Source organism: Hyla sarda, unplaced genomic scaffold (assembly GCF_029499605.1).
Source record: "Hyla sarda isolate aHylSar1 unplaced genomic scaffold, aHylSar1.hap1 scaffold_2109, whole genome shotgun sequence".
Lineage (NCBI taxonomy): Eukaryota > Metazoa > Chordata > Amphibia > Anura > Hylidae > Hyla > Hyla sarda.
In genome coordinates, this window is record NW_026608773.1 from 20,964 (window position 1) to 42,584 (window position 21,621).

The 21,621-nt window shown below is 46.3% G+C and overlaps 10 non-coding genes across 10 annotated transcripts; all 10 read left to right on the forward strand.

The window, feature by feature from the left end:
• The first annotated feature begins 571 nt into the window (after nt 1–571).
• On the forward strand, nt 572–762 carry LOC130319314 (U2 spliceosomal RNA). Its single transcript, XR_008865541.1, has one exon. It is a non-coding gene; the product is annotated as a U2 spliceosomal RNA (small nuclear RNA).
• Nucleotides 763–2,865: 2,103 nt separating this feature from the next.
• LOC130319315 (U2 spliceosomal RNA) lies at nt 2,866–3,056 on the forward strand. The gene has a single exon (XR_008865542.1). It is a non-coding gene; the product is annotated as a U2 spliceosomal RNA (small nuclear RNA).
• A 2,090-nt stretch (nt 3,057–5,146) lies between these two features.
• Nucleotides 5,147–5,337, forward strand: LOC130319327 (U2 spliceosomal RNA). The gene has a single exon (XR_008865553.1). It is a non-coding gene; the product is annotated as a U2 spliceosomal RNA (small nuclear RNA).
• A 2,083-nt stretch (nt 5,338–7,420) lies between these two features.
• Nucleotides 7,421–7,611, forward strand: LOC130319329 (U2 spliceosomal RNA). The gene has a single exon (XR_008865554.1). It is a non-coding gene; the product is annotated as a U2 spliceosomal RNA (small nuclear RNA).
• A 2,086-nt stretch (nt 7,612–9,697) lies between these two features.
• On the forward strand, nt 9,698–9,888 carry LOC130319316 (U2 spliceosomal RNA). The gene has a single exon (XR_008865543.1). It is a non-coding gene; the product is annotated as a U2 spliceosomal RNA (small nuclear RNA).
• A 2,085-nt stretch (nt 9,889–11,973) lies between these two features.
• On the forward strand, nt 11,974–12,164 carry LOC130319318 (U2 spliceosomal RNA). Its single transcript, XR_008865544.1, has one exon. It is a non-coding gene; the product is annotated as a U2 spliceosomal RNA (small nuclear RNA).
• A 2,099-nt stretch (nt 12,165–14,263) lies between these two features.
• LOC130319319 (U2 spliceosomal RNA) lies at nt 14,264–14,454 on the forward strand. The gene has a single exon (XR_008865545.1). It is a non-coding gene; the product is annotated as a U2 spliceosomal RNA (small nuclear RNA).
• A 2,087-nt stretch (nt 14,455–16,541) lies between these two features.
• On the forward strand, nt 16,542–16,732 carry LOC130319320 (U2 spliceosomal RNA). Its single transcript, XR_008865546.1, has one exon. It is a non-coding gene; the product is annotated as a U2 spliceosomal RNA (small nuclear RNA).
• Nucleotides 16,733–18,820: 2,088 nt separating this feature from the next.
• Nucleotides 18,821–19,011, forward strand: LOC130319321 (U2 spliceosomal RNA). The gene has a single exon (XR_008865547.1). It is a non-coding gene; the product is annotated as a U2 spliceosomal RNA (small nuclear RNA).
• A 2,085-nt stretch (nt 19,012–21,096) lies between these two features.
• LOC130319323 (U2 spliceosomal RNA) lies at nt 21,097–21,287 on the forward strand. The gene has a single exon (XR_008865549.1). It is a non-coding gene; the product is annotated as a U2 spliceosomal RNA (small nuclear RNA).
• Nucleotides 21,288–21,621: the final 334 nt, after the last annotated feature.

Here is a 21,621-nt window from a genome sequence, read left to right on the forward strand (position 1 = left end):
CAGCTTTGTTGTGTATGTAACCATAGGGATTTGTGATGTCACCTAGAACCTTCACAGCAGCGACAGCTTTATGAGGAGCATCAGCACTGCTCTGCCTGAGCAGAACCATCACCGCCATAGGTTGTCAAATAACCCGGGTTTAACCCACACAGGTAAGTCCAATGGGGTGCAGGCATGTCCTCTATGCTTACAGCTTCCCGTGGGTGTTGGTTTGATACCGTTTGGGGACAGCCAAGGAGGCATCTGCAGGCAACAAAGGTAGGTGTGTGCTTGTGTGTGTGTTTCCTATGCAGATCCTAAGCCCAGTGTCACATGCAAGTAGGAGGAGTAAGAAGGGTTCCTGGCAAATCCGGGTTATGGATTGCATTTAAAAAGGCCCCGTGGGAGTGCAATGGGCCCCTGTCTTGCTGCTTAGCAATAATGGTATGGGTTTAGGTTCTGCTGTGTGTACTGGTGGTTGACTGCCCCCCAGCCCAGAGTGTGCATGGAAAATTGTCTGGCAGCCTCCCTGAAAGCAAGCAGTGATAGTGCCCATGAAGGGCACCTTGTTGGGCCCGCCCCTTTCACGGTTATCGCTTCTCGGCCTTTTGGCTAAGATCAAGTGTAGTATCTGTTCTTATCAGTTTAATATCTGATACGTCCCCTATCTGGGGACCATATATTAAATGGATTTTTGAGAACGGGGGCCGATTTCGAAGCTTGCTTCCGTCGCCCTATGCATTGACCCGATATGGCAGTATCTTCGGGTACAGTGCACCACCCCCTTACAGGGTTAAAAAGAAAGATTCCTACTTTCATTGCTACCTGCTTGCTGGCTAGCCAGCTAGCCAGCCCTGTGGGCCTTGCTGCTGCTGCAGCCAAAAAACAAAAGGTGGTGCTGCTGCTGCTTCTGCTGCTTCTGCTTCTGCTTGTGTCTGGCCGCTGTTGGAGCGTCCAGGCACAGGACTTCTGCTGCTGCTGACTAAATGGCCTCCTTAATTGGATCATTTGAGTAGCCAGCACACCTGTGCAGGTAGGGCATGACATGATAGGCAGCTGCCTTGATAGCGGGTGGGTGCTGAATGTTCCTAATTGACAAAATAAGATTAATGCTTATGAAGAAATATAAAATCTCATCCCTTCCCCAATATCGCGCCACACCCCTACCCCTTAATTCCCTGGTTGAACTTGATGGACATATGTCTTTTTTCGACCGTACTAACTATGTAACTATGTAACATAACATGGGGGGGGGGGGGGGGGGTCTCCTGGCTGTTCACACAGGTGTGTCATTGCTGTACATTGACCATGCATTGCTTCTGTGGTATTGCAAAGGCAAAGACAAATGCTTCCAGCCATCCATTGCACTAATGGATTGGTCATCAGCTGGCTGTCTATGTCCCGCATCAATATAGACCAAAGTACAGAGGGTTAGGCTATGCTATTGTGCACCTACCTGATGCATCAGAAGGTGCGAGGCCCTTGCTAAATTCTGTGCACAGACTTTGAGATCTATACTTTAGACTGTATCTAAACCTGCTCCAACATGGACTGACATTCTGGCCTACTTTCAGCCGATGCGACTTGTCTGTCGCTGAACAGTCGCTTTTTATGTATTCAGCACCTATGTATAATGTTGTAAAAATGCTCTAGAAGCTAAAGTCGCAGAAATGTCACACATATTTGGCCTGCAACTTTCTGTGCGACAAATTCAGACAGGAAAAATCAGTATAAATCCTTAGAAAATTATCCCCCAGTGTCTCCATCTGCTGGCGGTATTGAATAAGCATTGCTGCACTGATGGGGTATGCATTAGACGAAAAAAAAGAAGAAAAAGAAGAATAATACGCCCAGAAAAGAGGCGAAAAGGAGAAAAACGTAAAAAAACGTGAAAAAAAAGTAAGAGGAAGAGAAGGGAAAAAAAGGTGGAAATGGGTTTAAAAGTGATTTCGGCGGAGAAATATATATATATATATATATATATATATATATATATATATATATATATATATACGCGCACACACACACATATATATAAACGTATTCTCCATTGAGATATTGCAGCCGCTGCTGTGTCCAGGCCCAGGAGCCTTAGCACTGTGCTGTGATGTCACTCAATACCACTGACATCACTAGGTGTAAACAACATCTCTCCTTTGCTGTGTATGTGACTATGGAGCTGTTTGGTGATGTCGTCTATTATGGCCTTCATAGAAGCAACAGGAGATTGTTGCATCCATCTAGAACCCTCAGAACTACAGTGCTATGATGTCACTCACTTCCACAGGCCTTGCAGAGTGTAAACAACAACAACCCAGCTTTGTTGTGTATGTAACCATAGGGATTTGTGATGTCACCTAGAACCTTCACAGCAGCGACAGCTTTATGAGGAGCATCAGCACTGCTCTGCCTGAGCAGAACCATCACCGCCATAGGTTGTCAAATAACCCGGGTTTAACCCACACAGGTAAGTCCAATGGGGTGCAGGCATGTCCTCTATGCTTACAGCTTCCCGTGGGTGTTGGTTTGATACCGTTTGGGGACAGCCAAGGAGGCATCTGCAGGCAACAAAGGTAGGTGTGTGCTTGTGTGTGTGTTTCCTATGCAGATCCTAAGCCCAGTGTCACATGCAAGTAGGAGGAGTAAGAAGGGTTCCTGGCAAATCCGGGTTATGGATTGCATTTAAAAAGGCCCCGTGGGAGTGCAATGGGCCCCTGTCTTGCTGCTTAGCAATAATGGTATGGGTTTAGGTTCTGCTGTGTGTACTGGTGGTTGACTGCCCCCCAGCCCAGAGTGTGCATGGAAAATTGTCTGGCAGCCTCCCTGACAGCAAGCAGTGATAGTGCCCATGAAGGGCACCTTGTTGGGCCCGCCCCTTTCACGGTTATCGCTTCTCGGCCTTTTGGCTAAGATCAAGTGTAGTATCTGTTCTTATCAGTTTAATATCTGATACGTCCCCTATCTGGGGACCATATATTAAATGGATTTTTGAGAACGGGGGCCGATTTCGAAGCTTGCTTCCGTCGCCCTATGCATTGACCCGATATGGCAGTATCTTCGGGTACAGTGCACCACCCCCTTACAGGGTTAAAAAGAAAGATTCCTACTTTCATTGCTACCTGCTTGCTGGCTAGCCAGCTAGCCAGCCCTGTGGGCCTTGCTGCTGCTGCAGCCAAAAAACAAAAGGTGGTGCTGCTGCTGCTTCTGCTGCTTCTGCTTCTGCTTGTGTCTGGCCGCTGTTTGAGCGTCCAGGCACAGGACTTCTGCTGCTGCTGACTAAATGGCCTCCTTAATTGGATCATTTGAGTAGCCAGCACACCTGTGCAGGTAGGGCATGACATGATAGGCAGCTGCCTTGATAGCGGGTGGGTGCTGAATGTTCCTAATTGACAAAATAAGATTAATGCTTATGAAGAAATATAAAATCTCATCCCTTCCCCAATATCGCGCCACACCCCTACCCCTTAATTCCCTGGTTGAACTTGATGGACATATGTCTTTTTTCGACCGTACTAACTATGTAACTATGTAACATAACATGGGGGGGGGGGTCTCCTGGCTGTTCACACAGGTGTGTCATTGCTGTACATTGACCATGCATTGCTTCTGTGGTATTGCAAAGGCAAAGACAAATGCTTCCAGCCATCCATTGCACTAATGGATTGGTCATCAGCTGGCTGTCTATGTCCCGCATCAATATAGACCAAAGTACAGAGGGTTAGGCTATGCTATTGTGCACCTACCTGATGCATCAGAAGGTGCGAGGCCCTTGCTAAATTCTGTGCACAGACTTTGAGATCTATACTTTAGACTGTATCTAAACCTGCTCCAACATGGACTGACATTCTGGCCTACTTTCAGCCGATGCGACTTGTCTGTCGCTGAACAGTCGCTTTTTATGTATTCAGCACCTATGTATAATGTTGTAAAAATGCTCTAGAAGCTAAAGTCGCAGAAATGTCACACATATTTGGCCTGCAACTTTCTGTGCGACAAATTCAGACAGGAAAAATCAGTATAAATCCTTAGAAAATTATCCCCCAGTGTCTCCATCTGCTGGCGGTATTGAATAAGCATTGCTGCACTGATGGGGTATGCATTAGACGAAAAAAAAGAAGAAAAAGAAGAATAATACGCCCAGAAAAGAGGCGAAAAGGAGAAAAACGTAAAAAAACGTGAAAAAAAAGTAAGAGGAAGAGAAGGGAAAAAAAGGTGGAAATGGGTTTAAAAGTGATTTCGGCGGAGAAATATATATATATATATATATATATATATATATATATATATATATATACGCGCACACACACACATATATATAAACGTATTCTCCGTTGAGATATTGCAGCCGCTGCTGTGTCCAGGCCCAGGAGCCTTAGCACTGTGCTGTGATGTCACTCAATACCACTGACATCACTAGGTGTAAACAACATCTCTCCTTTGCTGTGTATGTGACTATGGAGCTGTTTGGTGATGTCGTCTATTATGGCCTTCATAGAAGCAACAGGAGATTGTTGCATCCATCTAGAACCCTCAGAACTACAGTGCTATGATGTCACTCACTTCCACAGGCCTTGCAGAGTGTAAACAACAACAACCCAGCTTTGTTGTGTATGTAACCATAGGGATTTGTGATGTCACCTAGAACCTTCACAGCAGCGACAGCTTTATGAGGAGCATCAGCACTGCTCTGCCTGAGCAGAACCATCACCGCCATAGGTTGTCAAATAACCCGGGTTTAACCCACACAGGTAAGTCCAATGGGGTGCAGGCATGTCCTCTATGCTTACAGCTTCCCGTGGGTGTTGGTTTGATACCGTTTGGGGACAGCCAAGGAGGCATCTGCAGGCAACAAAGGTAGGTGTGTGCTTGTGTGTGTGTTTCCTATGCAGATCCTAAGCCCAGTGTCACATGCAAGTAGGAGGAGTAAGAAGGGTTCCTGGCAAATCCGGGTTATGGATTGCATTTAAAAAGGCCCCGTGGGAGTGCAATGGGCCCCTGTCTTGCTGCTTAGCAATAATGGTATGGGTTTAGGTTCTGCTGTGTGTACTGGTGGTTGACTGCCCCCCAGCCCAGAGTGTGCATGGAAAATTGTCTGGCAGCCTCCCTGACAGCAAGCAGTGATAGTGCCCATGAAGGGCACCTTGTTGGGCCCGCCCCTTTCACGGTTATCGCTTCTCGGCCTTTTGGCTAAGATCAAGTGTAGTATCTGTTCTTATCAGTTTAATATCTGATACGTCCCCTATCTGGGGACCATATATTAAATGGATTTTTGAGAACGGGGGCCGATTTCGAAGCTTGCTTCCGTCGCCCTATGCATTGACCCGATATGACAGTATCTTCGGGTACAGTGCACCACCCCCTTACAGGGTTAAAAAGAAAGATTCCTACTTTCATTGCTACCTGCTTGCTGGCTAGCCAGCTAGCCAGCCCTGTGGGCCTTGCTGCTGCTGCAGCCAAAAAACAAAAGGTGGTGCTGCTGCTGCTTCTGCTGCTTCTGCTTCTGCTTGTGTCTGGCCGCTGTTTGAGCGTCCAGGCACAGGACTTCTGCTGCTGCTGACTAAATGGCCTCCTTAATTGGATCATTTGAGTAGCCAGCACACCTGTGCAGGTAGGGCATGACATGATAGGCAGCTGCCTTGATAGCGGGTGGGTGCTGAATGTTCCTAATTGACAAAATAAGATTAATGCTTATGAAGAAATATAAAATCTCATCCCTTCCCCAATATCGCGCCACACCCCTACCCCTTAATTCCCTGGTTGAACTTGATGGACATATGTCTTTTTTCGACCGTACTAACTATGTAACTATGTAACATAACATGGGGGGGGGGGGTCTCCTGGCTGTTCACACAGGTGTGTCATTGCTGTACATTGACCATGCATTGCTTCTGTGGTATTGCAAAGGCAAAGACAAATGCTTCCAGCCATCCATTGCACTAATGGATTGGTCATCAGCTGGCTGTCTATGTCCCGCATCAATATAGACCAAAGTACAGAGGGTTAGGCTATGCTATTGTGCACCTACCTGATGCATCAGAAGGTGCGAGGCCCTTGCTAAATTCTGTGCACAGACTTTGAGATCTATACTTTAGACTGTATCTAAACCTGCTCCAACATGGACTGACATTCTGGCCTACTTTCAGCCGATGCGACTTGTCTGTCGCTGAACAGTCGCTTTTTATGTATTCAGCACCTATGTATAATGTTGTAAAAATGCTCTAGAAGCTAAAGTCGCAGAAATGTCACACATATTTGGCCTGCAACTTTCTGTGCGACAAATTCAGACAGGAAAAATCAGTATAAATCCTTAGAAAATTATCCCCCAGTGTCTCCATCTGCTGGCGGTATTGAATAAGCATTGCTGCACTGATGGGGTATGCATTAGACGAAAAAAAAGAAGAAAAAGAAGAATAATACGCCCAGAAAAGAGGCGAAAAGGAGAAAAACGTAAAAAAACGTGAAAAAAAAGTAAGAGGAAGAGAAGGGAAAAAAAGGTGGAAATGGGTTTAAAAGTGATTTCGGCGGAGAAATATATATATATATATATATATATATATATATATATATACGCGCACACACACACATATATATAAACGTATTCTCCGTTGAGATATTGCAGCCGCTGCTGTGTCCAGGCCCAGGAGCCTTAGCACTGTGCTGTGATGTCACTCAATACCACTGACATCACTAGGTGTAAACAACATCTCTCCTTTGCTGTGTATGTGACTATGGAGCTGTTTGGTGATGTCGTCTATTATGGCCTTCATAGAAGCAACAGGAGATTGTTGCATCCATCTAGAACCCTCAGAACTACAGTGCTATGATGTCACTCACTTCCACAGGCCTTGCAGAGTGTAAACAACAACAACCCAGCTTTGTTGTGTATGTAACCATAGGGATTTGTGATGTCACCTAGAACCTTCACAGCAGCGACAGCTTTATGAGGAGCATCAGCACTGCTCTGCCTGAGCAGAACCATCACCGCCATAGGTTGTCAAATAACCCGGGTTTAACCCACACAGGTAAGTCCAATGGGGTGCAGGCATGTCCTCTATGCTTACAGCTTCCCGTGGGTGTTGGTTTGATACCGTTTGGGGACAGCCAAGGAGGCATCTGCAGGCAACAAAGGTAGGTGTGTGCTTGTGTGTGTGTTTCCTATGCAGATCCTAAGCCCAGTGTCACATGCAAGTAGGAGGAGTAAGAAGGGTTCCTGGCAAATCCGGGTTATGGATTGCATTTAAAAAGGCCCCGTGGGAGTGCAATGGGCCCCTGTCTTGCTGCTTAGCAATAATGGTATGGGTTTAGGTTCTGCTGTGTGTACTGGTGGTTGACTGCCCCCCAGCCCAGAGTGTGCATGGAAAATTGTCTGGCAGCCTCCCTGACAGCAAGCAGTGATAGTGCCCATGAAGGGCACCTTGTTGGGCCCGCCCCTTTCACGGTTATCGCTTCTCGGCCTTTTGGCTAAGATCAAGTGTAGTATCTGTTCTTATCAGTTTAATATCTGATACGTCCCCTATCTGGGGACCATATATTAAATGGATTTTTGAGAACGGGGGCCGATTTCGAAGCTTGCTTCCGTCGCCCTATGCATTGACCCGATATGACAGTATCTTCGGGTACAGTGCACCACCCCCTTACAGGGTTAAAAAGAAAGATTCCTACTTTCATTGCTACCTGCTTGCTTGCTGGCTAGCCAGCTAGCCAGCCCTGTGGGCCTTGCTGCTGCTGCAGCCAAAAAACAAAAGGTGGTGCTGCTGCTGCTTCTGCTGCTTCTGCTTCTGCTTGTGTCTGGCCGCTGTTGGAGCGTCCAGGCACAGGACTTCTGCTGCTGCTGACTAAATGGCCTCCTTAATTGGATCATTTGAGTAGCCAGCACACCTGTGCAGGTAGGGCATGACATGATAGGCAGCTGCCTTGATAGCGGGTGGGTGCTGAATGTTCCTAATTGACAAAATAAGATTAATGCTTATGAAGAAATATAAAATCTCATCGCTTCCCCAATATCGCGCCACACCCCTACCCCTTAATTCCCTGGTTGAACTTGATGGACATATGTCTTTTTTCGACCGTACTAACTATGTAACTATGTAACATAACATGGGGGGGGGGGGGGGTCTCCTGGCTGTTCACACAGGTGTGTCATTGCTGTACATTGACCATGCATTGCTTCTGTGGTATTGCAAAGGCAAAGACAAATGCTTCCAGCCATCCATTGCACTAATGGATTGGTCATCAGCTGGCTGTCTATGTCCCGCATCAATATAGACCAAAGTACAGAGGGTTAGGCTATGCTATTGTGCACCTACCTGATGCATCAGAAGGTGCGAGGCCCTTGCTAAATTCTGTGCACAGACTTTGAGATCTATACTTTAGACTGTATCTAAACCTGCTCCAACATGGACTGACATTCTGGCCTACTTTCAGCCGATGCGACTTGTCTGTCGCTGAACAGTCGCTTTTTATGTATTCAGCACCTATGTATAATGTTGTAAAAATGCTCTAGAAGCTAAAGTCGCAGAAATGTCACACATATCTGGCCTGCAACTTTCTGTGCGACAAATTCAGACAGGAAAAATCAGTATAAATCCTTAGAAAATTATCCCCCAGTGTCTCCATCTGCTGGCGGTATTGAATAAGCATTGCTGCACTGATGGGGTATGCATTAGACGAAAAAAAAGAAGAAAAAGAAGAATAATACGCCCAGAAAAGAGGCGAAAAGGAGAAAAACGTAAAAAAACTTGAAAAAAAAGTAAGAGGAAGAGAAGGGAAAAAAAGGTGGAAATGGGTTTAAAAGTGATTTTGGCGGAGAAATATATATATATATATATATATATATATATATATACGCGCACACACACACATATATATAAACGTATTCTCCGTTGAGATATTGCAGCCGCTGCTGTGTCCAGGCCCAGGAGCCTTAGCACTGTGCTGTGATGTCACTCAATACCACTGACATCACTAGGTGTAAACAACATCTCTCCTTTGCTGTGTATGTGACTATGGAGCTGTTTGGTGATGTCGTCTATTATGGCCTTCATAGAAGCAACAGGAGATTGTTGCATCCATCTAGAACCCTCAGAACTACAGTGCTATGATGTCACTCACTTCCACAGGCCTTGCAGAGTGTAAACAACAACAACCCAGCTTTGTTGTGTATGTAACCATAGGGATTTGTGATGTCACCTAGAACCTTCACAGCAGCGACAGCTTTATGAGGAGCATCAGCACTGCTCTGCCTGAGCAGAACCATCACCGCCATAGGTTGTCAAATAACCCGGGTTTAACCCACACAGGTAAGTCCAATGGGGTGCAGGCATGTCCTCTATGCTTACAGCTTCCCGTGGGTGTTGGTTTGATACCGTTTGGGGACAGCCAAGGAGGCATCTGCAGGCAACAAAGGTAGGTGTGTGCTTGTGTGTGTGTTTCCTATGCAGATCCTAAGCCCAGTGTCACATGCAAGTAGGAGGAGTAAGAAGGGTTCCTGGCAAATCCGGGTTATGGATTGCATTTAAAAAGGCCCCGTGGGAGTGCAATGGGCCCCTGTCTTGCTGCTTAGCAATAATGGTATGGGTTTAGGTTCTGCTGTGTGTACTGGTGGTTGACTGCCCCCCAGCCCAGAGTGTGCATGGAAAATTGTCTGGCAGCCTCCCTGACAGCAAGCAGTGATAGTGCCCATGAAGGGCACCTTGTTGGGCCCGCCCCTTTCACGGTTATCGCTTCTCGGCCTTTTGGCTAAGATCAAGTGTAGTATCTGTTCTTATCAGTTTAATATCTGATACGTCCCCTATCTGGGGACCATATATTAAATGGATTTTTGAGAACGGGGGCCGATTTCGAAGCTTGCTTCCGTCGCCCTATGCATTGACCCGATATGGCAGTATCTTCGGGTACAGTGCACCACCCCCTTACAGGGTTAAAAAGAAAGATTCCTACTTTCATTGCTACCTGCTTGCTGGCTAGCCAGCTAGCCAGCCCTGTGGGCCTTGCTGCTGCTGCAGCCAAAAAACAAAAGGTGGTGCTGCTGCTGCTTCTGCTGCTTCTGCTTCTGCTTGTGTCTGGCCGCTGTTGGAGCGTCCAGGCACAGGACTTCTGCTGCTGCTGACTAAATGGCCTCCTTAATTGGATCATTTGAGTAGCCAGCACACCTGTGCAGGTAGGGCATGACATGATAGGCAGCTGCCTTGATAGCGGGTGGGTGCTGAATGTTCCTAATTGACAAAATAAGATTAATGCTTATGAAGAAATATAAAATCTCATCCCTTCCCCAATATCGCGCCACACCCCTACCCCTTAATTCCCTGGTTGAACTTGATGGACATATGTCTTTTTTCGACTGTACTAACTATGTAACTATGTAACATAACATGGGGGGGGGGGGGGGGGTCTCCTGGCTGTTCACACAGGTGTGTCATTGCTGTACATTGACCATGCATTGCTTCTGTGGTATTGCAAAGGCAAAGACAAATGCTTCCAGCCATCCATTGCACTAATGGATTGGTCATCAGCTGGCTGTCTATGTCCCGCATCAATATAGACCAAAGTACAGAGGGTTAGGCTATGCTATTGTGCACCTACCTGATGCATCAGAAGGTGCGAGGCCCTTGCTAAATTCTGTGCACAGACTTTGAGATCTATACTTTAGACTGTATCTAAACCTGCTCCAACATGGACTGACATTCTGGCCTACTTTCAGCCGATGCGACTTGTCTGTCGCTGAACAGTCGCTTTTTATGTATTCAGCACCTATGTATAATGTTGTAAAAATGCTCTAGAAGCTAAAGTCGCAGAAATGTCACACATATTTGGCCTGCAACTTTCTGTGCGACAAATTCAGACAGGAAAAATCAGTATAAATCCTTAGAAAATTATCCCCCAGTGTCTCCATCTGCTGGCGGTATTGAATAAGCATTGCTGCACTGATGGGGTATGCATTAGACGAAAAAAAGAAGAAAAAGAAGAATAATACGCCCAGAAAAGAGGCGAAAAGGAGAAAAACGTAAAAAAACGTGAAAAAAAAGTAAGAGGAAGAGAAGGGAAAAAAAGGTGGAAATGGGTTTAAAAGTGATTTCGGCGGAGAAATATATATATATATATATATATATATATATATATATACGCGCACACACACACATATATATAAACGTATTCTCCGTTGAGATATTGCAGCCGCTGCTGTGTCCAGGCCCAGGAGCCTTAGCACTGTGCTGTGATGTCACTCAATACCACTGACATCACTAGGTGTAAACAACATCTCTCCTTTGCTGTGTATGTGACTATGGAGCTGTTTGGTGATGTCGTCTATTATGGCCTTCATAGAAGCAACAGGAGATTGTTGCATCCATCTAGAACCCTCAGAACTACAGTGCTATGATGTCACTCACTTCCACAGGCCTTGCAGAGTGTAAACAACAACAACCCAGCTTTGTTGTGTATGTAACCATAGGGATTTGTGATGTCACCTAGAACCTTCACAGCAGCGACAGCTTTATGAGGAGCATCAGCACTGCTCTGCCTGAGCAGAACCATCACCGCCATAGGTTGTCAAATAACCCGGGTTTAACCCACACAGGTAAGTCCAATGGGGTGCAGGCATGTCCTCTATGCTTACAGCTTCCCGTGGGTGTTGGTTTGATACCGTTTGGGGACAGCCAAGGAGGCATCTGCAGGCAACAAAGGTAGGTGTGTGCTTGTGTGTGTGTTTCCTATGCAGATCCTAAGCCCAGTGTCACATGCAAGTAGGAGGAGTAAGAAGGGTTCCTGGCAAATCCGGGTTATGGATTGCATTTAAAAAGGCCCCGTGGGAGTGCAATGGGCCCCTGTCTTGCTGCTTAGCAATAATGGTATGGGTTTAGGTTCTGCTGTGTGTACTGGTGGTTGACTGCCCCCCAGCCCAGAGTGTGCATGGAAAATTGTCTGGCAGCCTCCCTGACAGCAAGCAGTGATAGTGCCCATGAAGGGCACCTTGTTGGGCCCGCCCCTTTCACGGTTATCGCTTCTCGGCCTTTTGGCTAAGATCAAGTGTAGTATCTGTTCTTATCAGTTTAATATCTGATACGTCCCCTATCTGGGGACCATATATTAAATGGATTTTTGAGAACGGGGGCCGATTTCGAAGCTTGCTTCCGTCGCCCTATGCATTGACCCGATATGGCAGTATCTTCGGGTACAGTGCACCACCCCCTTACAGGGTTAAAAAGAAAGATTCCTACTTTCATTGCTACCTGCTTGCTGGCTAGCCAGCTAGCCAGCCCTGTGGGCCTTGCTGCTGCTGCTGCAGCCAAAAAACAAAAGGTGGTGCTGCTGCTGCTTCTGCTGCTTCTGCTTCTGCTTGTGTCTGGCCGCTGTTGGAGCGTCCAGACACAGGACTTCTGCTGCTGCTGACTAAATGGCCTCCTTAATTGGATCATTTGAGTAGCCAGCACACCTGTGCAGGTAGGGCATGACATGATAGGCAGCTGCCTTGATAGCGGGTGGGTGCTGAATGTTCCTAATTGACAAAATAAGATTAATGCTTATGAAGAAATATAAAATCTCATCCCTTCCCCAATATCGCGCCACACCCCTACCCCTTAATTCCCTGGTTGAACTTGATGGACATATGTCTTTTTTCGACCGTACTAACTATGTAACTATGTAACATAACATGGGGGGGGGGGGGGGGGGGTCTCCTGGCTGTTCACACAGGTGTGTCATTGCTGTACATTGACCATGCATTGCTTCTGTGGTATTGCAAAGGCAAAGACAAATGCTTCCAGCCATCCATTGCACTAATGGATTGGTCATCAGCTGGCTGTCTATGTCCCGCATCAATATAGACCAAAGTACAGAGGGTTAGGCTATGCTATTGTGCACCTACCTGATGCATCAGAAGGTGCGAGGCCCTTGCTAAATTCTGTGCACAGACTTTGAGATCTATACTTTAGACTGTATCTAAACCTGCTCCAACATGGACTGACATTCTGGCCTACTTTCAGCCGATGCGACTTGTCTGTCGCTGAACAGTCGCTTTTTATGTATTCAGCACCTATGTATAATGTTGTAAAAATGCTCTAGAAGCTAAAGTCGCAGAAATGTCACACATATTTGGCCTGCAACTTTCTGTGCGACAAATTCAGACAGGAAAAATCAGTATAAATCCTTAGAAAATTATCCCCCAGTGTCTCCATCTGCTGGCGGTATTGAATAAGCATTGCTGCACTGATGGGGTATGCATTAGACGAAAAAAAAGAAGAAAAAGAAGAATAATACGCCCAGAAAAGAGGCGAAAAGGAGAAAAACGTAAAAAAACGTGAAAAAAAAGTAAGAGGAAGAGAAGGGAAAAAAAGGTGGAAATGGGTTTAAAAGTGATTTCGGCGGAGAAATATATATATATATATATATATATATATATATATATATATATATATGCGCACACACACACATATATATAAACGTATTCTCCGTTGAGATATTGCAGCCGCTGCTGTGTCCAGGCCCAGGAGCCTTAGCACTGTGCTGTGATGTCACTCAATACCACTGACATCACTAGGTGTAAACAACATCTCTCCTTTGCTGTGTATGTGACTATGGAGCTGTTTGGTGATGTCGTCTATTATGGCCTTCATAGAAGCAACAGGAGATTGTTGCATCCATCTAGAACCCTCAGAACTACAGTGCTATGATGTCACTCACTTCCACAGGCCTTGCAGAGTGTAAACAACAACAACCCAGCTTTGTTGTGTATGTAACCATAGGGATTTGTGATGTCACCTAGAACCTTCACAGCAGCGACAGCTTTATGAGGAGCATCAGCACTGCTCTGCCTGAGCAGAACCATCACCGCCATAGGTTGTCAAATAACCCGGGTTTAACCCACACAGGTAAGTCCAATGGGGTGCAGGCATGTCCTCTATGCTTACAGCTTCCCGTGGGTGTTGGTTTGATACCGTTTGGGGACAGCCAAGGAGGCATCTGCAGGCAACAAAGGTAGGTGTGTGCTTGTGTGTGTGTTTCCTATGCAGATCCTAAGCCCAGTGTCACATGCAAGTAGGAGGAGTAAGAAGGGTTCCTGGCAAATCCGGGTTATGGATTGCATTTAAAAAGGCCCCGTGGGAGTGCAATGGGCCCCTGTCTTGCTGCTTAGCAATAATGGTATGGGTTTAGGTTCTGCTGTGTGTACTGGTGGTTGACTGCCCCCCAGCCCAGAGTGTGCATGGAAAATTGTCTGGCAGCCTCCCTGACAGCAAGCAGTGATAGTGCCCATGAAGGGCACCTTGTTGGGCCCGCCCTTTTCACGGTTATCGCTTCTCGGCCTTTTGGCTAAGATCAAGTGTAGTATCTGTTCTTATCAGTTTAATATCTGATACGTCCCCTATCTGGGGACCATATATTAAATGGATTTTTGAGAACGGGGGCCGATTTCGAAGCTTGCTTCCGTCGCCCTATGCATTGACCCGATATGGCAGTATCTTCGGGTACAGTGCACCACCCCCTTACAGGGTTAAAAAGAAAGATTCCTACTTTCATTGCTACCTGCTTGCTGGCTAGCCAGCTAGCCAGCCCTGTGGGCCTTGCTGCTGCTGCAGCCAAAAAACAAAAGGTGGTGCTGCTGCTGCTTCTGCTGCTTCTGCTTCTGCTTGTGTCTGGCCGCTGTTGGAGCGTCCAGGCACAGGACTTCTGCTGCTGCTGACTAAATGGCCTCCTTAATTGGATCATTTGAGTAGCCAGCACACCTGTGCAGGTAGGGCATGACATGATAGGCAGCTGCCTTGATAGCGGGTGGGTGCTGAATGTTCCTAATTGACAAAATAAGATTAATGCTTATGAAGAAATATAAAATCTCATCCCTTCCCCAATATCGCGCCACACCCCTACCCCTTAATTCCCTGGTTGAACTTGATGGACATATGTCTTTTTTCGACCGTACTAACTATGTAACTATGTAACATAACATGGGGGGGGGGGGTCTCCTGGCTGTTCACACAGGTGTGTCATTGCTGTACATTGACCATGCATTGCTTCTGTGGTATTGCAAAGGCAAAGACAAATGCTTCCAGCCATCCATTGCACTAATGGATTGGTCATCAGCTGGCTGTCTATGTCCCGCATCAATATAGACCAAAGTACAGAGGGTTAGGCTATGCTATTGTGCACCTACCTGATGCATCAGAAGGTGCGAGGCCCTTGCTAAATTCTGTGCACAGACTTTGAGATCTATACTTTAGACTGTATCTAAACCTGCTCCAACATGGACTGACATTCTGGCCTACTTTCAGCCGATGCGACTTGTCTGTCGCTGAACAGTCGCTTTTTATGTATTCAGCACCTATGTATAATGTTGTAAAAATGCTCTAGAAGCTAAAGTCGCAGAAATGTCACACATATTTGGCCTGCAACTTTCTGTGCGACAAATTCAGACAGGAAAAATCAGTATAAATCCTTAGAAAATTATCCCCCAGTGTCTCCATCTGCTGGCGGTATTGAATAAGCATTGCTGCACTGATGGGGTATGCATTAGACGAAAAAAAAGAAGAAAAAGAAGAATAATACGCCCAGAAAAGAGGCGAAAAGGAGAAAAACGTAAAAAAACGTGAAAAAAAAGTAAGAGGAAGAGAAGGGAAAAAAAGGTGGAAATGGGTTTAAAAGTGATTTCGGCGGAGAAATATATATATATATATATATATATATATATATATATATATATACGCGCACACACACACATATATATAAACGTATTCTCCGTTGAGATATTGCAGCCGCTGCTGTGTCCAGGCCCAGGAGCCTTAGCACTGTGCTGTGATGTCACTCAATACCACTGACATCACTAGGTGTAAACAACATCTCTCCTTTGCTGTGTATGTGACTATGGAGCTGTTTGGTGATGTCGTCTATTATGGCCTTCATAGAAGCAACAGGAGATTGTTGCATCCATCTAGAACCCTCAGAACTACAGTGCTATGATGTCACTCACTTCCACAGGCCTTGCAGAGTGTAAACAACAACAACCCAGCTTTGTTGTGTATGTAACCATAGGAAATTGTGATGTCACCTAGAACCTTCACAGCAGCAACAGCTTTATGAGGAGCATCAGCACTGCTCTGCCTGAGCAGAACCATCACCGCCATAGGTTGTCAAATAACCCGGGTTTAACCCACACAGGTAAGTCCAATGGGGTGCAGGCATGTCCTCTATGCTTACAGCTTCCCGTGGGTGTTGGTTTGATACCGTTTGGGGACAGCCAAGGAGGCATCTGCAGGCAACAAAGGTAGGTGTGTGCTTGTGTGTGTGTTTCCTATGCAGATCCTAAGCCCAGTGTCACATGCAAGTAGGAGGAGTAAGAAGGGTTCCTGGCAAATCCGGGTTATGGATTGCATTTAAAAAGGCCCCGTGGGAGTGCAATGGGCCCCTGTCTTGCTGCTTAGCAATAATGGTATGGGTTTAGGTTCTGCTGTGTGTACTGGTGGTTGACTGCCCCCCAGCCCAGAGTGTGCATGGAAAATTGTCTGGCAGCCTCCCTGACAGCAAGCAGTGATAGTGCCCATGAAGGGCACCTTGTTGGGCCCGCCCCTTTCACGGTTATCGCTTCTCGGCCTTTTGGCTAAGATCAAGTGTAGTATCTGTTCTTATCAGTTTAATATCTGATACGTCCCCTATCTGGGGACCATATATTAAATGGATTTTTGAGAACGGGGGCCGATTTCGAAGCTTGCTTCCGTCGCCCTATGCATTGACCCGATATGGCAGTATCTTCGGGTACAGTGCACCACCCCCTTACAGGGTTAAAAAGAAAGATTCCTACTTTCATTGCTACCTGCTTGCTGGCTAGCCAGCTAGCCAGCCCTGTGGGCCTTGCTGCTGCTGCAGCCAAAAAACAAAAGGTGGTGCTGCTGCTGCTGCTTCTGCTGCTTCTGCTTCTGCTTGTGTCTGGCCGCTGTTGGAGCGTCCAGGCACAGGACTTCTGCTGCTGCTGACTAAATGGCCTCCTTAATTGGATCATTTGAGTAGCCAGCACACCTGTGCAGGTAGGGCATGACATGATAGGCAGCTGCCTTGATAGCGGGTGGGTGCTGAATGTTCCTAATTGACAAAATAAGATTAATGCTTATGAAGAAATATAAAATCTCATCCCTTCCCCAATATCGCGCCACACCCCTACCCCTTAATTCCCTGGTTGAACTTGATGGACATATGTCTTTTTTCGACCGTACTAACTATGTAACTATGTAACATAACATGGGGGGGGGGGGTCTCCTGGCTGTTCACACAGGTGTGTCATTGCTGTACATTGACCATGCATTGCTTCTGTGGTATTGCAAAGGCAAAGACAAATGCTTCCAGCCATCCATTGCACTAATGGATTGGTCATCAGCTGGCTGTCTATGTCCCGCATCAATATAGACCAAAGTACAGAGGGTTAGGCTATGCTATTGGGCACCTACCTGATGCATCAGAAGGTGCGAGGCCCTTGCTAAATTCTGTGCACAGACTTTGAGATCTATACTTTAGACTGTATCTAAACCTGCTCCAACATGGACTGACATTCTGGCCTACTTTCAGCCGATGCGACTTGTCTGTCGCTGAACAGTCGCTTTTTATGTATTCAGCACCTATGTATAATGTTGTAAAAATGCTCTAGAAGCTAAAGTCGCAGAAATGTCACACATATTTGTCCTGCAGCTTTCTGTGCGACAAATTCAGACAGGAAAAATCAGTATAAATCCTTAGAAAATTATCCCCCAGTGTCTCCATCTGCTGGCGGTATTGAATAAGCATTGCTGCACTGATGGGGTATGCATTAGACGAAAAAAAAGAAGAAAAAGAAGAATAATACGCCCAGAAAAGAGGCGAAAAGGAGAAAAACGTAAAAAAACGTGAAAAAAAAGTAAGAGGAAGAGAAGGGAAAAAAAGGTGGAAATGGGTTTAAAAGTGATTTCGGCGGAGAAATATATATATATATATATATATATATATATATATATATATACGCGCACACACACACATATATATAAACGTATTCTCCGTTGAGATATTGCAGCCGCTGCTGTGTCCAGGCCCAGGAGCCTTAGCACTGTGCTGTGATGTCACTCAATACCACTGACATCACTAGGTGTAAACAACATCTCTCCTTTGCTGTGTATGTGACTATGGAGCTGTTTGGTGATGTCGTCTATTATGGCCTTCATAGAAGCAACAGGAGATTGTTGCATCCATCTAGAACCCTCAGAACTACACTGCTATGATGTCACTCACTTCCACAGGCCTTGCAGAGTGTAAACAACAACAACCCAGCTTTGTTGTGTATGTAACCATAGGGATTTGTGATGTCACCTAGAACCTTCACAGCAGCGACAGCTTTATGAGGAGCATCAGCACTGCTCTGCCTGAGCAGAACCATCACCGCCATAGGTTGTCAAATAACCCGGGTTTAACCCACACAGGTAAGTCCAATGGGGTGCAGGCATGTCCTCTATGCTTACAGCTTCCCGTGGGTGTTGGTTTGATACCGTTTGGGGACAGCCAAGGAGGCATCTGCAGGCAACAAAGGTAGGTGTGTGCTTGTGTGTGTGTTTCCTATGCAGATCCTAAGCCCAGTGTCACATGCAAGTAGGAGGAGTAAGAAGGGTTCCTGGCAAATCCGGGTTATGGATTGCATTTAAAAAGGCCCCGTGGGAGTGCAATGGGCCCCTGTCTTGCTGCTTAGCAATAATGGTATGGGTTTAGGTTCTGCTGTGTGTACTGGTGGTTGACTGCCCCCCAGCCCAGAGTGTGCATGGAAAATTGTCTGGCAGCCTCCCTGACAGCAAGCAGTGATAGTGCCCATGAAGGGCACCTTGTTGGGCCCGCCCCTTTCACGGTTATCGCTTCTCGGCCTTTTGGCTAAGATCAAGTGTAGTATCTGTTCTTATCAGTTTAATATCTGATACGTCCCCTATCTGGGGACCATATATTAAATGGATTTTTGAGAACGGGGGCCGATTTCGAAGCTTGCTTCCGTCGCCCTATGCATTGACCCGATATGGCAGTATCTTCGGGTACAGTGCACCACCCCCTTACAGGGTTAAAAAGAAAGATTCCTACTTTCATTGCTACCTGCTTGCTGGCTAGCCAGCTAGCCAGCCCTGTGGGCCTTGCTGCTGCTGCAGCCAAAAAACAAAAGGTGGTGCTGCTGCTGCTTCTGCTGCTTCTGCTTCTGCTTGTGTCTGGCCGCTGTTGGAGCGTCCAGGCACAGGACTTCTGCTGCTGCTGACTAAATGGCCTCCTTAATTGGATCATTTGAGTAGCCAGCACACCTGTGCAGGTAGGGCATGACATGATAGGCAGCTGCCTTGATAGCGGGTGGGTGCTGAATGTTCCTAATTGACAAAATAAGATTAATGCTTATGAAGAAATATAAAATCTCATCCCTTCCCCAATATCGCGCCACACCCCTACCCCTTAATTCCCTGGTTGAACTTGATGGACATATGTCTTTTTTCGACCGTACTAACTATGTAACTATGCAACATAACATGGGGGGGGGGGGGGTCTCCTGGCTGTTCACACAGGTGTGTCATTGCTGTACATTGACCATGCATTGCTTCTGTGGTATTGCAAAGGCAAAGACAAATGCTTCCAGCCATCCATTGCACTAATGGATTGGTCATCAGCTGGCTGTCTATGTCCCGCATCAATATAGACCAAAGTACAGAGGGTTAGGCTATGCTATTGTGCACCTACCTGATGCATCAGAAGGTGCGAGGCCCTTGCTAAATTCTGTGCACAGACTTTGAGATCTATACTTTAGACTGTATCTAAACCTGCTCCAACATGGACTGACATTCTGGCCTACTTTCAGCCGATGCGACTTGTCTGTCGCTGAACAGTCGCTTTTTATGTATTCAGCACCTATGTATAATGTTGTAAAAATGCTCTAGAAGCTAAAGTCGCAGAAATGTCACACATATTTGGCCTGCAACTTTCTGTGCGACAAATTCAGACAGGAAAAATCTGTATAAATCCTTAGAAAATTATCCCCCAGTGTCTCCATCTGCTGGCGGTATTGAATAAGCATTGCTGCACTGATGGGGTATGCATTAGACGAAAAAAAAGAAGAAAAAGAAGAATAATACGCCCAGAAAAGAGGCGAAAAGGAGAAAAACGTAAAAAAACGTGAAAAAAAAGTAAGAGGAAGAGAAGAGAAAAAAAGGTGGAAATGGGTTTAAAAGTGATTTCGGCGGAGAAATATATATATATATATATATATATATATATATATATATACGCGCACACACACACATATATATAAACGTATTCTCCGTTGAGATATTGCAGCCGCTGCTGTGTCCAGGCCCAGGAGCCTTAGCACTGTGCTGTGATGTCACTCAATACCACTGACATCACTAGGTGTAAACAACATCTCTCCTTTGCTGTGTATGTGACTATGGAGCTGTTTGGTGATGTTGTCTATTATGGCCTTCATAGAAGCAACAGGAGATTGTTGCATCCATCTAGAACCCTCAGAACTACAGTGCTATGATGTCACTCACTTCCACAGGCCTTGCAGAGTGTAAACAACAACAACCCAGCTTTGTTGTGTATGTAACCATAGGGATTTGTGATGTCACCTAGAACCTTCACAGCAGCGACAGCTTTATGAGGAGCATCAGCACTGCTCTGCCTGAGCAGAACCATCACCGCCATAGGTTGTCAAATAACCCGGGTTTAACCCACACAGGTAAGTCCAATGGGGTGCAGGCATGTCCTCTATGCTTACAGCTTCCCGTGGGTGTTGGTTTGATACCGTTTGGGGACAGCCAAGGAGGCATCTGCAGGCAACAAAGGTAGGTGTGTGCTTGTGTGTGTGTTTCCTATGCAGATCCTAAGCCCAGTGTCACATGCAAGTAGGAGGAGTAAGAAGGGTTCCTGGCAAATCCGGGTTATGGATTGCATTTAAAAAGGCCCCGTGGGAGTGCAATGGGCCCCTGTCTTGCTGCTTAGCAATAATGGTATGGGTTTAGGTTCTGCTGTGTGTACTGGTGGTTGACTGCCCCCCAGCCCAGAGTGTGCATGGAAAATTGTCTGGCAGCCTCCCTGACAGCAAGCAGTGATAGTGCCCATGAAGGGCACCTTGTTGGGCCCGCCCCTTTCACGGTTATCGCTTCTCGGCCTTTTGGCTAAGATCAAGTGTAGTATCTGTTCTTATCAGTTTAATATCTGATACGTCCCCTATCTGGGGACCATATATTAAATGGATTTTTGAGAACGGGGGCCGATTTCGAAGCTTGCTTCCGTCGCCCTATGCATTGACCCGATATGGCAGTATCTTCGGGTACAGTGCACCACCCCCTTACAGGGTTAAAAAGAAAGATTCCTACTTTCATTGCTACCTGCTTGCTGGCTAGCCAGCTAGCCAGCCCTGTGGGCCTTGCTGCTGCTGCAGCCAAAAAACAAAAGGTGGTGCTGCTGCTGCTTCTGCTGCTTCTGCTTCTGCTTGTGTCTGGCCGCTGTTGGAGCGTCCAGGCACAGGACTTCTGCTGCTGCTGACTAAATGGCCTCCTTAATTGGATCATTTGAGTAGCCAGCACACCTGTGCAGGTAGGGCATGACATGATAGGCAGCTGCCTTGATAGCGGGTGGGTGCTGAATGTTCCTAATTGACAAAATAAGATTAATGCTTAT